Source organism: Sminthopsis crassicaudata, chromosome 5 (assembly GCF_048593235.1).
Source record: "Sminthopsis crassicaudata isolate SCR6 chromosome 5, ASM4859323v1, whole genome shotgun sequence".
Classification (NCBI taxonomy): domain Eukaryota; kingdom Metazoa; phylum Chordata; class Mammalia; order Dasyuromorphia; family Dasyuridae; genus Sminthopsis; species Sminthopsis crassicaudata.
This window is the reverse complement of record NC_133621.1, coordinates 2,215,702-2,231,205: the sequence shown is the minus strand read 5'-3', so window position 1 is coordinate 2,231,205 and position 15,504 is coordinate 2,215,702. Positions and strand designations below refer to the sequence as shown.

The window sequence follows — 15,504 nt, the reverse complement described above, 5'->3', positions numbered from 1 at the left end:
AGGAAGAAAGTAGATTATCTAGGGAAAGGAGAGAGACATTGGACATCAGGACCTTCTAATCTTATCCACCAACTTGGTGAAGGTTCAATAAAACTTGTTTGGTCATCTGCACAATTAGTATGACAACACTTGAATTAGCTACCTGGGGGGCAGGAGGTGGGGTAGAAGAGACAAAGGCATTGACATAACTTCAAGTGATCTAGACGCTGACACCAGAAATGTCACAATGGACAAATGTCACAAATGTAACCCTGGAGAAGCTTTGAACTCCTGTTTCTGGGGCGTGAATGATGGCAACTCTGAAACCTTGCTCTGTAACACAATATCACTGAGAAGGTGACCAAAGGAATCTCTGCATCTAAGAGAGAAAAGAAGTTCCTGCCTTGGGGGGAAGTCTTAAAATTGGGCTGTACCTAAATTAGCCAAAAAATCTGAATAGATTCTGCTTATCTTCAAGGGCAGATTTATAGAAGAGAGTTGAGACTTCTTCCAGTTGTTTCCAAATGGAAGAACCAAAAATAATAGAATGATATTTCATACAACAAAATTAACCTTACTATAAGGAATAACTAGAACCCTTTAAAGTTGGATGGGATGCTTGAGGAGTTTGGAAGTGAGTTACCTGTCACTGGCGATCTTCAGGGGAAGACTGGAGAGCTTGGTGAGCAAAGGGCGAGAAATACTAGAAGGCACATCCACATAAAGTATCTTTTATAAACTGGATCATACAATGGCTGATTTTTTTAAGCTCTGGGGTCTGACAGTATAGAACATTCCCTTCTTATAATGACACTTTAAACTTATTGACAAAGCTTTAAAATAGTAAACTTCTAAGGAAGGAAATGACAGAAATGGTCAGAAATCCAAGTAGAAAGCTTATCTTCTTTGGGATTAGAAAAGCAATACCTTCAAATAAGACTGTTATATACCATTTTAATGTGATATTTTTTGCTGTCTTTCCAAAAGGATAAAGATTGAGTCTGCTCCAGGGCAAGGCCTGTGGTTTCTGTGGTTTAACCTGAATGACAAGTTTCTTGTTCCCAGGACAGCCTTTGTCAGCAGCAGAAGGTTTAAGAGGAGCTAAAGCCAATAAAGAAAGAAAAGAAAATGAACAAACAAATGAGATGATGAAACCCAGGTTAGTGTGGTGAATAGGAATAATGCATTTAATAATTACATTATGAAAGAGAGAGAAAGAAATAGAGTGACAGAGAAAGAGAGAGAGACAAAGATAGAGACACAGACAGATGGAGGGAGGGAAGCAGGGAAGGAAGGAGGAATGGATGGAGGGAGAGGAAGGGAGGTAGAGAGGAAGGAAGGGAGGGAAAGAGGGAGATCATGAACAGAGGACAAAGGAAGAAGACATCCTTTTCTAAAAGGTGCCAATTATCCATTTGGTATAATATGCCATGCTACATATAAAATAGAGAAATAAGCCACTCTCAGCCAGACCTTTAAAAGGCTGGCTATTTTAATAATGATTATTCATGTACATTTGCTTTACAGGATATGATTTGAAGAACACATTCCTATTCATTATTAGGACAGGGATGCATGTGACCCACCTCCTAAAGTACAAAAATAAGCCATCCTTGGGTACCTACTTGAAGCTTCTCCAAACATAGTCATTCCTTGTCCCTTTCATACCTCCATGACCTAGTCTGGTCAGCACTAAGAATGAATACTGCAACTCTACTTTTCTTTTTTTAAATGATCTTTTTGATCCTTAGCAAAACAGAATATATTTTGGGCCTATAAATTCTGCTCCTACTCTCTAAGGTGTCTTAAAGGTAAAAAAATTGAGGTCTCAATGACCGAATACTCAGTCCTGTCTTTCAATATTAGAAATAAATCTCATCTTTCCCTTCTGAACATTTTTCCTTGTGAAAGAGCTTATAATTATAATGGGGAAATTATTTTAATGAAGGAAATGATTAAAATAATGCAGTGGATTAATCAAAAGTACTTCCAACTCATAAATCAATGGCCAAATTCAACAACTCACTGCTGTTATAAAAATACCTAAAGATTTTCTAAAATGGGAAATACCACATAAAACTGGGAAGCCCCAAATTGGTACAAGTCTTAAAGGTTTCAACTAGAAACAATACTAACTCAATAAAACTGCATTTAATTATGTCTTTTCATTATGCATTAAAATTAATCAGTGCTTCCTTTGTGTTTCTCCTCTTCTGCAGAACATGTGGGTCCAGATGGTTTTCAAAGACTGTAATTTCAGGGGATTTTAAACAACACATTCTTATTCTGTAATAGACGGCATTTGATCCTCATTTGATGTTGGTTCCTGGAAAATCCCTACCTTTCAAAATTCATGAGAGGATTTGAGTGGTAATCTAAACAGCTGGTCATTTTCCTGCTCAATTCATTTAAATCCAGCCAAGAAAAAAATAAAAGAAAGAAAGAACAAAGCCAGTTTTTAAATAGGGTTAGAACTTTGAGGCCTTCATAGAGATAATGGTATAAAATTCCAATTGGGCAACTTCTTGACACATCAACAATCTCAAGTCAAGAAAATCTACTTGTAAGGAACAAATGTCAATTACTGATAACACAAATAATGCAGCAAAATGTCAAGAATTCACAAGGTAAAATAGAAGCATTACTTTGTTGGGCTTCATGGCCTTTTGGGAATAAAAATAATATGTAGGATACTGGCACCGATGATGCCGGGGTATTAGGTGAAGAGTATACGGTGTCTCTGCACAATTCTAAGAGCTACATTTGAGGGAAGATATGTACCAAGGAGAAAAGATCTAGGTGAGTAGCTGGCAACACAAGGAGGTGTCTGATGTCCATCCAGTGTGTAGTTGCAGAAGCAATTGGGGGCTTTTTGCTCAGGAAATATAAGTACAGCAAAATATTTGAGGGACTATCATTTGGGAGAAGCAATAGACTTGGACTGATCTCTGTTCCTCGAGGAAGTGGAAACAATATGAGGTAAACAGACTGACATTCAGTAGAAAAGAAAGTTTCCAATGGGTACTGTCTGAAAACAGATGAGATTTCTGAGTCTTGGGCTCCCTAGCACAGGAAGTGTCCAAGCAAAAGCTGAGTGACATTGCCTTGCCTTGACTGGGTGTTGGTTATAGATAATCAGAACTTTTTTGCCAACTGTGTGTGATAGGGGTGGGAGCTGTTCTTATATTTCCTTTCTTCTGTATTGTTTTTTTTTTTTCTAACTTCTTCCCACATGTGATATTCTGTTTCTGCCCCTGTGCTATTCCCTCTGTATGGAACACATCCCTTCACCTCTGCCTTGTGGAAGACTTCCTGGAAAGCGTAAGCTAAGAGATACTTACTATGAATAAACCCTTTTTTGATATCTCAATAACAAGCATTATCTGACTAGGAAAGACTTGTTTCTTACATTTATTCACCTGGCCATTCCACTCTCTTCAAAATCTAAGTTTCCTGAGAGCAAAGCCCATTTTGTTAATGACTGTGTATTGCTAATATATAGTACAGTGTCTGGACCTAAGTAGGGGCTTAAGAAATGGGTTTTGATTGATTCTTTTTGGTACTTTGCACAAGATAATGTTAACTGGATAAAGGTAATTATCCAAATCAAAACAAGATATGAATTTCCAGGAGGCACACACTCTTAGGGTGCCTACCCACATATATATATATATATATATATGTATATGTATATGTATATGTATATGTATATGTATATGTATATATAAATATATATTTATATGTATATATATATACATATAAATATATATATGTATATATAAATATATATTTATATGTATATATATATACATATAAATATATATAAATATATATATGTATATATATACATATAAATATATATTTATATGTATATATATATTTATATATATAAATATATATATTTATATATATAAATATATATATATATTTATATTTATATATAAATATAAATATAAATATATATATAAATATAAATATATATATATATATATTTATATACATATATTTATATTTATGTTTATATATAAATACAAATATATATATATATATATATTTACAAGACATATGTATTGGTAATTTTACAGCATTGACAATTGCCAAGCCTTTTGTTCCAATTTCCCCCCTCCTTCCCCCCTCCCCCCTCCCCAAGATGGCAGGTTGACCCATACATGTTAAATATGTTAAAGTATAAATTAAATACAATATATGTAAACATGTCCAAACAGTTATTTTGCTCTACACAAAGAATCGGACTTTGAAATAGTGTACAACTGTGTACAGTACAAAATGCAGGCGGACAAAATTAGAGGGATTGGGAATCTTATGTAGTGGGTCATAGTCATCTCCCAGAGTTCTTTCTCTGGGTGTAGCTGGTTCAGTTCATTATGGCTCTATTGGAACTGATTTGGTGCATCTCATTGTGAAAATTGGTCATCATATAGTATTGTTGTTGAAATATATAATGATCTCCTGGTCCTGCTCATTTCACTCTGTATCAGTTCATGTAAGTCTCTCCAGGCTTTTCTGCCTACCTACTTTGTTGATATTTGAGATAAGAATGTTTGATCCTTATGGCCTTCCTTGTGGAAAGTTTCCAGTCAGTTACAATTACTGTAGAGGGCTAGAACTGAGCAGATGCAAGGTAATCTAGCACATGAGGCTAAACACCAATTGGACAATTCTCTATTGACACATGTTAGGAGGATGAACCTACTTAACTATTCTGTGCAGGCTCCATTGGTGGGTGGGGACAAAGAAGGGGAAGTGACATGAGTGGGTGGAGTAGGAGGAGGAGGAAATTGACGCATTCTCTTGGAGGTGGAAAGAGAGGAAAGAGGTGTGGAGATTGCTAGATCTAATCCCCTGACCACCACAGCAAAAGATCAAGAATAAAGACTTTTACTTATCCTGACTCTGGCTAATTCTAAGAGATCCAGGGTCCCAACAAATTACAATCACTACCAGGGATATATCAATTAATCCATTAATAGATAATCTATTATATAGGAACCTAAGGATAGGAATAATTGAAATAGAAACAACTCCTTTTCTAGAAAATATCTTCTCTTAATTGGGCTGGGGATGGAGGATAAAGAGATAGATGATAGCCATATAGACAAAATGAAAACAAGCAAACTCAAGTTCAAGGAAGTTTGAGAGGGAGAGTTGAGGAGAAGCAGTTCCAGGGAGAGCAAGGGCAGGGGGGTTAAAAAAGGCTTGTTTAAGAATATGGTCTTTGAATTTGGAACTATGCTCAAAAATTATCAAACTGTGCATACCCTTTGGTCCAGCAGTGTTTCCATTGGGCTTATATCCCAAAGAGATCTTAAAGGAGGGAAAGGAACCCACATGTGCAAAAATGTTCATGGCAGCCCTTTGTGTAGTGGGAAAAAAATGGAAACTGAGTCGATGCCCATCAATTGGAGAATGGTTGGGTAAATTATGGTATATGAAGGTTATGGAATATTATTGCTCTGTAAGAAATGACCAGCAGGAGGAATACAGAGAGACCTGGAGTGACTTACATGAACTGATGCTGAGTGAAATGAGCAGAAGCAGGAGATCATTATACACGGCAACAATAAGACTATATGATGATCAATTCTGATGGACATGGCTCTCTTCAACAATGAGAGGATTCAAACCATTTCTAGATGTTTAGTATTGAAGAGAGCCATCTACACCCAGAGAGAGAGGACCGTGCGAACTGAGTGTGGAACACAGCATTCTCACTCTTTCTGTTGTTTGCTTGCATTTTGGTTTTTTCCCAGTTTTTTTCTTCCTTCTTGATCCAATTTTTCTTGTGCAAGATAACTGTATAAATATGTATACATATATTAGATTTAACATATATTTTAACATATTTAACATGTATTGGACTACCTGCCATGTAGGGGAGAGGGTGGGGAAAAGGAGGGAATAATTTGGAACAGAAAGCTTTGCCAGGGTCAATGTTGAAAAAAATTATCCATGCATATGTTTTGTAAATAAAAAGTCTTAATAACAAATTAAAAAAAGAGAATATGATACTTAAAATGCAAAGCAAGAAGTTCTTTGTAGAGGAGATGGATAAAGAACCTGTTCCCAGAAAAGGGAATAGCCAGTACCCATTTTGGTTATGTGTTTGCAATGTCAAGTTTGAGGTTTCTCCAGGCCATCATCCACTGGGAGATGTCCAATAGGCTATTTGTAGTATGGATCGGAAACCCAGAAGTAGGACCCTAGATCTCAGAGTCATCAATATAACAAAAATAATCAAACCTCTGGGAGCACATAAGATCATCAAGAGAAGAGAAAGAGACAAGAGAAAGGCATGTTGGCATAAAAAATGTCAGATTAAATGGACTTCTTTTTTCCTGGTGAAAATCACGGATCAATGACAGCCGATATGGAAAGGGATCAAAGATTTGTTGCCTTAGAATCAATGCATTGGAGTCCAATAACATGGAACCATAAACACCAGGGGTCCCAAGAGACCCACGTGGACTTGAACTTGAAGTATTCGGGTTCTCAATCAAAGAAATGCTGTTCATTCATGAGTCTGGGTTTTTAGGCTGGACCCAATTTTTATGAACATGACTTTATGAAGTAAATGAAACTTATGAAGACATGGCTTCTTCTAAGCTTTGAGTATTAAAGAGACATTTAATAATAAGATTTTCTAGTGCATTGAAAACCCTAAGGGCAATAGTACTAAAACATAAAGTAATGAGAGCCACCATTTCTATAATGTTGTGAAGGCATCACATATAACATCCCACTAGATCTTAGCAACACCATTAAGAGTAGGTTCTATGGTCATTCCTATTTTGCAGAAGAAGAAACAGAGATAGAGGAGGGAATAATTTTCCCACTTGACATGTAATTTATAAGCACCTGAATCAGGATTCAACTAAGTTCTTCCTTAGTCCAGGTCAAGGTCTCTTTCTATCATGATAACTTATATACTATATTGACCAATAGGTGGGTTGAAAGGTAAACCAGTCAAATCTCCTCTGGAAAATAAAAGCAGCTCACATTTATGTAGCACTTCCTATATGCCAGCATTGGACTAAAATCTTTACAATTATTATCCCACTTGATTCTCACAATAATGTTGGGAAGGAGAGGCTATTCTTATCATAGTTTTACAGATGGGGAAACTGAGGCAAACAGCAGTGAAATGACTTGCCCAAGATCACACTACTAGTAAATGTCTAGATCCTGACTCTATTATTCAATATATTTACAACCTTGTCCCAGCTTTGTTTCAGTTACTAGCAATTAACAATCCTACTATACATGATTTTGTCTAAGTCCCTCCTCTTTAGTCTTGACTTGTAGCTTTTCCAAATTGAACAATTTATCATCAGTGCAATAACTGACTGGTGATATGTTTGTTCTCACTGAAAGTGTTTGATAACTTGGCTGAAAACATCATACTAAAAAGCATGGGAGCAAGCACACAGCCTTGTTCCACTGATGACTCAGAATTGCCTTGGGAAGATCCTGAAGATCACCTGGCAGATGAGATACCACATACTGACATTCTTTCTCAAACTAAACTGCCAAGCATTCAACTCTCCCACAGAGAGCACAACTCTGTTGGGCTGGCCACGTTGTCCAAATGCCAAATGCACGCTTGCCAAAACAACTGACAGAGAACTTACTCAGAGCAAGCAATACAAGAACACTCTTAAGGTCTCTCTTAAGAAGTTTAGAATTCATAGTCATGGAAGACACTGGCCCAGGACCACCCAGTCATGGTGTACCCTCCTTAGAGAAAGGGATGTGCTTTATAAGTAAAGCAGAATTAAAGAAGCTCAGAAAAACAAAACAAAACAAAAACAAAAAACAAACAACAACAAAAAAAACAAAAACAAAAAAAAAACAAGATGTGCAGTTAAAATATCACATGACCTATCTGCGCCCAACCTGTAGTAGAGCATTTTGATTTCATATTGATATCTGATCAAACAGACACAACCAACAGAAACACTGTAACTTGACTCTAACATAGCGATGTCATTTTGTTCCTCTTCAAGAAAGAAAGTACAACACCAAACTAACCAACCAGCCTAGAAGACACAATCCCTTTTCTTTGGACCCAAGGGGCACAACTAACAACAATGGATTTAAAATGAAAAAATAAAAATTGAATCTTAAGGCAAATAAAAATATGCCCAAATAATTAGAGCTGGATCCAATAAGTTGGCACTACCTGGGGACTGAGTTACCATCAGCGCAGGTCTTCAAAGGCTAGGTGATCATTTAATGGACATGGCATTTTTAAAATAATATGGACAGCAAGTTCTTTCTGGCTCTGAAATTCTTAAATTTTTTGCGAGTCTTAATCACTTCATTGTCTCCCTTGGGGTTCAATTACCATCTCTAAGCAGATGATGGTTTGGCCAAGGTCTTTGCTACTGTCAGCCATGAGGACTTTAAGGAAAAGTATATCAAATGTGGATGACTGAAGTATTTCATCTGTTTTGTATGTCAATTTCATGCCATCGTTCTGAATAATGAATGATGATTCCATTTTCCCAGTCACCAATGAAGGCATGATTTATTCCGGTGTAATGATTCCCATGTTTTTAACAGGATGTTTTCAGCAATGTTGTCAAATGTTTTCATTGAGGATGAACACAATATTAAGGTCAACTACAGCACTGATAGCAAATTATGTAACTTGAAAGCACTACAATCCAAGAGTAAAATGGAGAGTGGGTTGGAGCATGATCTTTCTTTGCACGTGATTTGCACCCAATGCAACCTGTGAAGCTGAGATGTAGCAATGTGTGGATTGATTCTCTGCTGCCTGCACTAATTTTGGCCTAATAATTATCATTAAGAAAACACAAGTCCATCAACCCCACACCATCTATATGTGAAACTATCAGTTACAGCAAATGGAGAAGTTTTGGAGAAGTTTTGAATGCTGTGCATAAGATCACTTATCTTAGCAATATGCTTTTCAGAGATGTACACATAGATGATGAAGCTGACACAAAGAGTGATAGAGCAAAAGCATGAGAAAGAAGAGGTGTTAGACTGCCCACCAGGCTGAAGGTCTACAGGGCTATTGGGCTGACCTCATTGTTGTATGTCTGTGAAACCTGGGAAATCAGCTACATGCCAGGAAACTTAATCACTTCCATTTGGGTTGTCTTTGAAAGATTCTGGAGATCACCTGACAGGATGAAGTTTGGGACACAGATCCTTTCTGTAGCTAAACTGCTAAGCATTCAAACTCTACTTCCCAGATTGCAACTCTGTTAGACTGACCATGTTGTTTGGATGCCAAACATAAATCTATCCAAAAGACTACTTTACAGAGAACTCACACTATCTATACAGGTGCTCACATGGTGGCCAGAAGAAGTGATTCAAGGATACTCTAAAGTGTCTCTGAAGAACTTTGGAATTATGTGACAAGGAATGCACAACACGGTGCACCCTCCTCAAAGAAGGTGCTGCACTCTATAAGTGATGCGGAACTTCAGAAACGTGAGATGCACAAATTCAGAACCATGTCCAGTCCAAATGTCCACACAGATGATTTGTAACTGAGCTGGAGTAGAAGGGTTCCAGCTCAATTACAGTAAGACACACTATACTTTGACTCCAATATAGTAATGTCACTTGGAGAACAAAGCAAGTACCAACCAGGCAAATGATGCCTAGATCTATCTCTTTATCCAGCTTTACACACTGTCCCTGTGCTCCATTGCCACCATAAACATGGTACAAGGGCATTTCCAACTTGATGATGTGTGGATAAACCAAATTCAGATTCATAGAACCATAGATTTAAAGCTACAAGGGAATATAGAAGTATGTTACATATAAACATTGATTCAATTGAAAGAAACCTTGGAAGCTGTTGAAGTTAAGTCTTTCCTGAAGAAAACCAAAGTCCCTCAAAATATCCCAAAACATCATTGCCCATTCCCTGCTTTACTGTATCAATATTGGGACATCCAACACACATCCTTTCCTGAGGCAATTCATTCCACTTTGAGAGAGGCTACATTAGCAGGAAATATTTCCTGCAAATGAAAAGATTTCATATAACTTCAACAACTTCTTTCCAATTAACTTGATCACAAGTTATTGGAAAGTTAGTTATGATTAGTCTAAACTTAGAAGCCTTAAATCCTAGGGAATTCCAAAATGTTGCTTTATTATCATGTTCCATTCAAATGAATAGCCAGGTTTTTTTAAAATATCCCAAGCTACATGAATTGAGTCTCAGAGTTCAATGAAAGAATTGCAAATCATTTCATTCAAAGTAAGAGGCTTGCTGGTAATTCCTCTTCAACATATATTCTCCTTCAGTTCCTTGTCATTGCTCAGATTTTTACAAGAACCACCATTATATTCAGCAAAGGAAAGGAAGGGAGGGGAAAAAAGGAGAGATTGAGGAGAGGAGTTGGAGAAGGAAAAGATGAGACAGAAACAGACACACAAAGAGATAGAGACAGAGACAGGCAGGTAGAGAAAAAGACAGAGAGGGAGGAAAGAAGGGAGGCAGATAGAAAGAGATAGAAACAGACACATAGAAGAAGAGAGAGACAGAGACAGGCAGAGAGAGAAAGACAGAGAGGGATGGAAAAATGAGACAGATAGAAAGAGACAGAAACAGAAACACACAGAGAAAAGAGAGAAAGAGAAAGAGGGAGAAATAGGCAGAGAGAAAGAGAGAGAGAGAGAGAGAGAGAGAGAGAGAGAGAGAGAGAGAGAGAGAGAGAGAGAGAGAGAGAGAGAGAGAGAGAGAGAGACAGACAGAGACAGAGAGAGAGAGAGAGAGAGAGTTTTGTTTTTCTTCAAGCTTAGGCAATGAAGTACATGTAGGAGTTTTTGCCTGTAATTTAATGACCAGGCAGCAGTGAAGTGCTCCTCTGAGGAAGTGAATTGTGACTGCTCTGGGAAAGAAAGCTGTTCTCTCTAGCAGTGATTATAGGGGGCTTTAGAGATATGTTGCTTAGTTGCTCAGACACATCTTGATCCTCGAAAGAGAAGCTGAACTAAATTGTTGCTGCTGTCCTGGGGGTGGAGGTGGGGAAGGATTCAAAAGAAAGCTTTTGAAAAGACGTACTTGGACTCCAGCAACTGATCAGACCATGGTTCCCTGATGAATGAGTTCTTTTTTCTGTAATTAAACATTAACAGGCTGAGGGTGATTGCTTTCTTTCGCTGCCATCTTCCCGTTAAAATCTCATCATCTGCTGCCTTTTCACCATGATGATCAGCTGTTTGTAAAGGCATCAGATGCAGAGGGTCTGGATATGGGACGGATTGAGGTGGAGAACGGCTCAGCCAGTAGGATTGTAAGGCCACCCAAGTGATTGACACTGAAGTTCACATTTGTTTTGCAGAACTGAAATGTTTGGCAGCCCTCGCCCAGTGGAAAACCATATGATTAAGTGATGAATTTAGTTGTGTTGCAAACTGGACTTTTACAACAAAATAAGATGTTTTCTCCTTGTGTTGACTCTAAGCCAGCTACATGTTGCAGAAATCATAACACAAACCAATCGGATGTGATTTTCAGAAGAAAGGGAGATGCTCAATGGGATACAAAAGACAGCTTCACCTTCTGGTTGCCATGATACCATGTAGGTACCCATTTTCTCCAGTCACTTAAATACCTTAAAGTAAATGAAAATCCCTCCCTTGGGATTTCTCAGCAGGAGTCCAGCTCCATTTTGATAGAGATCTTAGTTCAATCCAACACAACTTATAATGTCAATCCTGTGTAATTGGAATGAGTGGGAGAAAACTAAATGATCAGTTCTGTGGAGATGCAAAGGGAATGTTGTTCAAAAGGAGAAAAAAAGAGAAAAGAGGAAGAAAAAAAAGACTTATATGTTCTGTATCATACTGATTGTTTCCTGATCCAAGTCATTTTTATGAGAAGCTCTGGGTGGTTTGTGATGGTTCCTTTGCAATAATTAAGGGGTGATGGGGAGTAAAAGAAAGATTGTTTTCAATCTGTTGCAATATGATTTCATAAAGTAGGAAGGAAATATATGAAAAATAAGATAAAGGAAATTCTAACTTTTATTATTGGGCCATCAAATCCATTATTGTGAAAGATACAGTTGATTTTCCTTTGTTGATTTAGCCTAATATGCTGCTCTACTTTATGAAATCATGGAACAACAAGGCAAAAAAAATATTTTGTCCTAAAAAGATTTAAATACAGATATAAGCACACATATACCTTCTACAGGTGGATGCAACTTTAAAAAACAAACTTAATTGAAACTTACTGGAATTTTGTGGCTTAGAATAAGCCACAATTGGTCCCCAAGGTTCCATGGAATTCTGATCTCCCCTCCTTTCTTGTTCATCCATCTTACTTGTAAAAAAAATGCTCTCAAGTGAGAAGTAGTCATAGAAAGAGACTCTGGATCCATAATTCATTCTCTTCTTATCTTTCATCCACCCTTTCTCCATCATTCAAGCAGATCTGCTTGTCACATTTTTGCTGAAAGATGACATCTATTTCTATGGCATAAGTTGGAAAGGAAATATAAGGTGTGTCAAATTATCTCCTTCACAGGAAGTTATCCCCCATTTTAGAAAATGTTCCACTATTGTTTAGATTCAACCTAGAAAGCATATGTGTACATTTGAACCTATTCAAATGAATATTTTCTTGTTTTCTTCTAGTTTTTCAGGATACCGTTCTCTCTTCATTCTCTTCATATTTATCTGACCATTCTTCAATCTCCTTTGTTGGATCACCATCTGGATTGTGTTTTCTAACCAAAGGCATCCCACAGGGCTCTGTCCTGGATCCCCTTTACTTTTCCTCCTATCCTACTTCACTTGGTGATATCATCACTCCCACTGATTAAATTGCCATCTTCATGTTGCGGATCCTCAAATCAACCTATATTGCCCAAAACTCTGCTGATTCCCAGTCTCATCTTTCAGACTGGATCATAGGGAAAACTTAATGTTTATTAACAAACCACTTGACAGATCTTGTCGAGATATGTCAAGCAAAGCCCTGTATATGATGTGACTCATGAGAATGACTAAAGCGTTAGATTTGGAAGGAGCTCTATATGAAATATCTACCAATTCAGGTTGATACTTTACAATTTAAAATTGTGTAAAGTTACTTAGATTATTGAGAGATGTGATTTGCCCAGGCTTATGCTGTCAGTTCATGTGTAAGCTAGGATTTGGACCCATGTTTTTCAGGTTCCAAGGCAGCTCTATATAAAACATCCCACATCCTCTTACTTAATGTTTATTGAATTCTCAAAATAAATTAGGTTCCAATCAAACTACTTTCTAGTTATTAATCCAATATGTGAATTAAACTAAATAGCACCTAATCCAAGAATCCTCATTCTTCCACCCACAACTATTCATTGTGTAAAAGGGATGCCCTATTAAAATGATGTGGAATAGAAAGAGATAAGGTGAAGAACTTATAGGCATGTATGAATTCTTTTTCTGTATTTATTTTCATTATTTCTGTGTTTCCCCTGTGACCTGTATAATATGTGCAGGCCCATATTTAGCTGAGCCTTGGCCAGCTATAAACCTATTTACTTAACCTTAGCTGATGACATTTATCAGGATTTGACATTTATCAATATTTAGTCTATTAGCTTGACCACGATCTGCTTGATTAAGCCTGAAGGCCCGAGTTTCTGTTTCCTAGAAATCGGGAGATTTCAGGGAAACAGAAACCTTCCATTCCACTCCCTCCAAATAGCAACAACCAATTAGGTGCCTCCCCTTCCCTTCTCAATGCTCTCTTATGTGGATCTTTATTACTTCTTTAGCCCTCCTATCATGAGATTTCTCTTTCTTATCTCATGATAGAACGGCTCCTCCTCCTGAGGTTTTAATAAATGATCTTTCTGCTTTCGATTTTGAGTAGTCATTTTGGGTAAGGGTCTTCTTCATCCCTCACAAAACCTTTGAAAGAACTTAAGATCTACAGAAGTTAAAAGATCAAGATGGTGAAAAGAAAAGTGGAAAACCTTTTGACAGAAAAGGGAAAGTCTCTGCCTCTCCTCCCAAGGCTGGGAAGTATGAATGCCTTAACTGAACATAATGGAGTCAAAAAGTTAGTGAATATGTCTCTGGGGCAGGGACTGCTTTCATCCCTAGATCTCCAGTCAGTGATTTACAGAGGATTCTCAAAGGAATATTGAAAATTATATCTGCAATCTGGAGTAAGGTGATAAGGGAATGGACTTTTGAATAAAGAGTAACAAGAAAATGAAAAGTTAACCTCTCATCTCCAACTCCAGAGATGTCACTCTGTGGAAAGTCCAAGGGTTGGGGTTATTCAAAGAGAAGTTTCTACCCACTTTAAATTAAGGGGAGTCAGTAACTAAAGTCAAACCAATGAACATTTATTAAATTTCATCGGAGGTGCCATTCCTGTGTTCAAACTCCATTTTAAAAGAATTTAGTTTGTGTCCTGTGGCCTTCCTGCCCAGAAGTGGTGGTTAGTTCAAATTTAGCTACATACCTAAAAAGAATATGCTCTGTGTCCAGTTATATTTCTGACAGCGAGAGCTAAGAAGAGGATATAAGCAAATGTTTAGGGAGAAAGCATCAGCCTTCCTACTTAATTTACCTTTTACCCCTTCTTTTGAGTCTCCCCATACACCTGTTATCAGAGAAGCAAATTAATTGGAAATTGAAATTCTCAATGTTCTCATTTAAATTTTCTGTTTGAAGATCAAAGCGGAAAAGCTGGCTCTCACAAAGATCTCTTGATTTCTCACCTTGATGGACTTCATATTGATTAGAGGCTGATCCTTACAAGCTTACAAATAGCTGAGCATAGAATTATCCTTATTACCCTGCATTCCACAGCTTGGCATAGTCAGTGTTTGATGTCACAGCTGTTGTGGTTCTCTGCGAGGTCAGGGGCCATTCTGTCTAATGCTGAGCTGGACAGATCAAAGCCTGGAGAGGCCCTAGGCCTTGCTCTGACTATCCATTGCCCAGCCCTGCCTACAGCCTTCCCTTCTCCAAGCCAGAGCAACAGCCAGCACTTACAGGAATATTAGCTCTGAGAATGGAAAGACAGAAAGGAAACAGAGAGAGGCAGAAGGAGAGACAGAAACAGAGAGAGACAGAGAAAGAGACAAGTACAGAGAGGTTGGAGGGAGACGGAAGGGAGAGAGATAAAAAGTGAGCATCTTTTTGTTCCAACTCTTCCTGAGCTGGGCCGAGGTATCCCATGGTAGAGGGGTGGGATCCCTCCTCTGCTCTCCTTGTACTCACTCTTGTGTCAGGGGATACAGAGCAGCTCAAAGGAATGAACTCTTCTCATTCGCCTTTTTTCCATTAATTGAGGAAGAAAATAACTAAATTCTATCCTCCATAGCAAGACTGGGACAGCTTTTATAAGTGGTTTAGTGGAGAGCACAAGATTTGCAGATAAGAAAACCTGGTTTCAAATCCTGCCTCTGAGACTTACTTTATGACAAAGAACAAGTCACTCAATTTCTTTGATGTTAATGATTCTGCCTCAAAATTATGTGGTTGTTCAGT

At 37.7% G+C, this 15,504-nt stretch overlaps 2 long non-coding RNA genes across 2 annotated transcripts; one reads left to right on the top strand and one right to left on the bottom strand.

The window, feature by feature from the left end:
• Positions 1-305: 305 nt before the first annotated feature.
• Positions 306-2,883, top strand: LOC141543543 (uncharacterized). Its single transcript, XR_012482463.1, has 3 exons — positions 306-661; positions 967-1,138; positions 2,199-2,883. It is a non-coding gene; the product is annotated as an uncharacterized LOC141543543 (long non-coding RNA).
• Positions 999-14,761, bottom strand: LOC141543544 (uncharacterized). The gene is made up of 3 exons (XR_012482464.1): positions 14,579-14,761; positions 12,237-12,474; positions 999-1,080 (listed from the first exon to the last, which is right to left on the bottom strand). It is a non-coding gene; the product is annotated as an uncharacterized LOC141543544 (long non-coding RNA).
• Between the last annotated feature and the right edge of the window lie 743 nt (positions 14,762-15,504).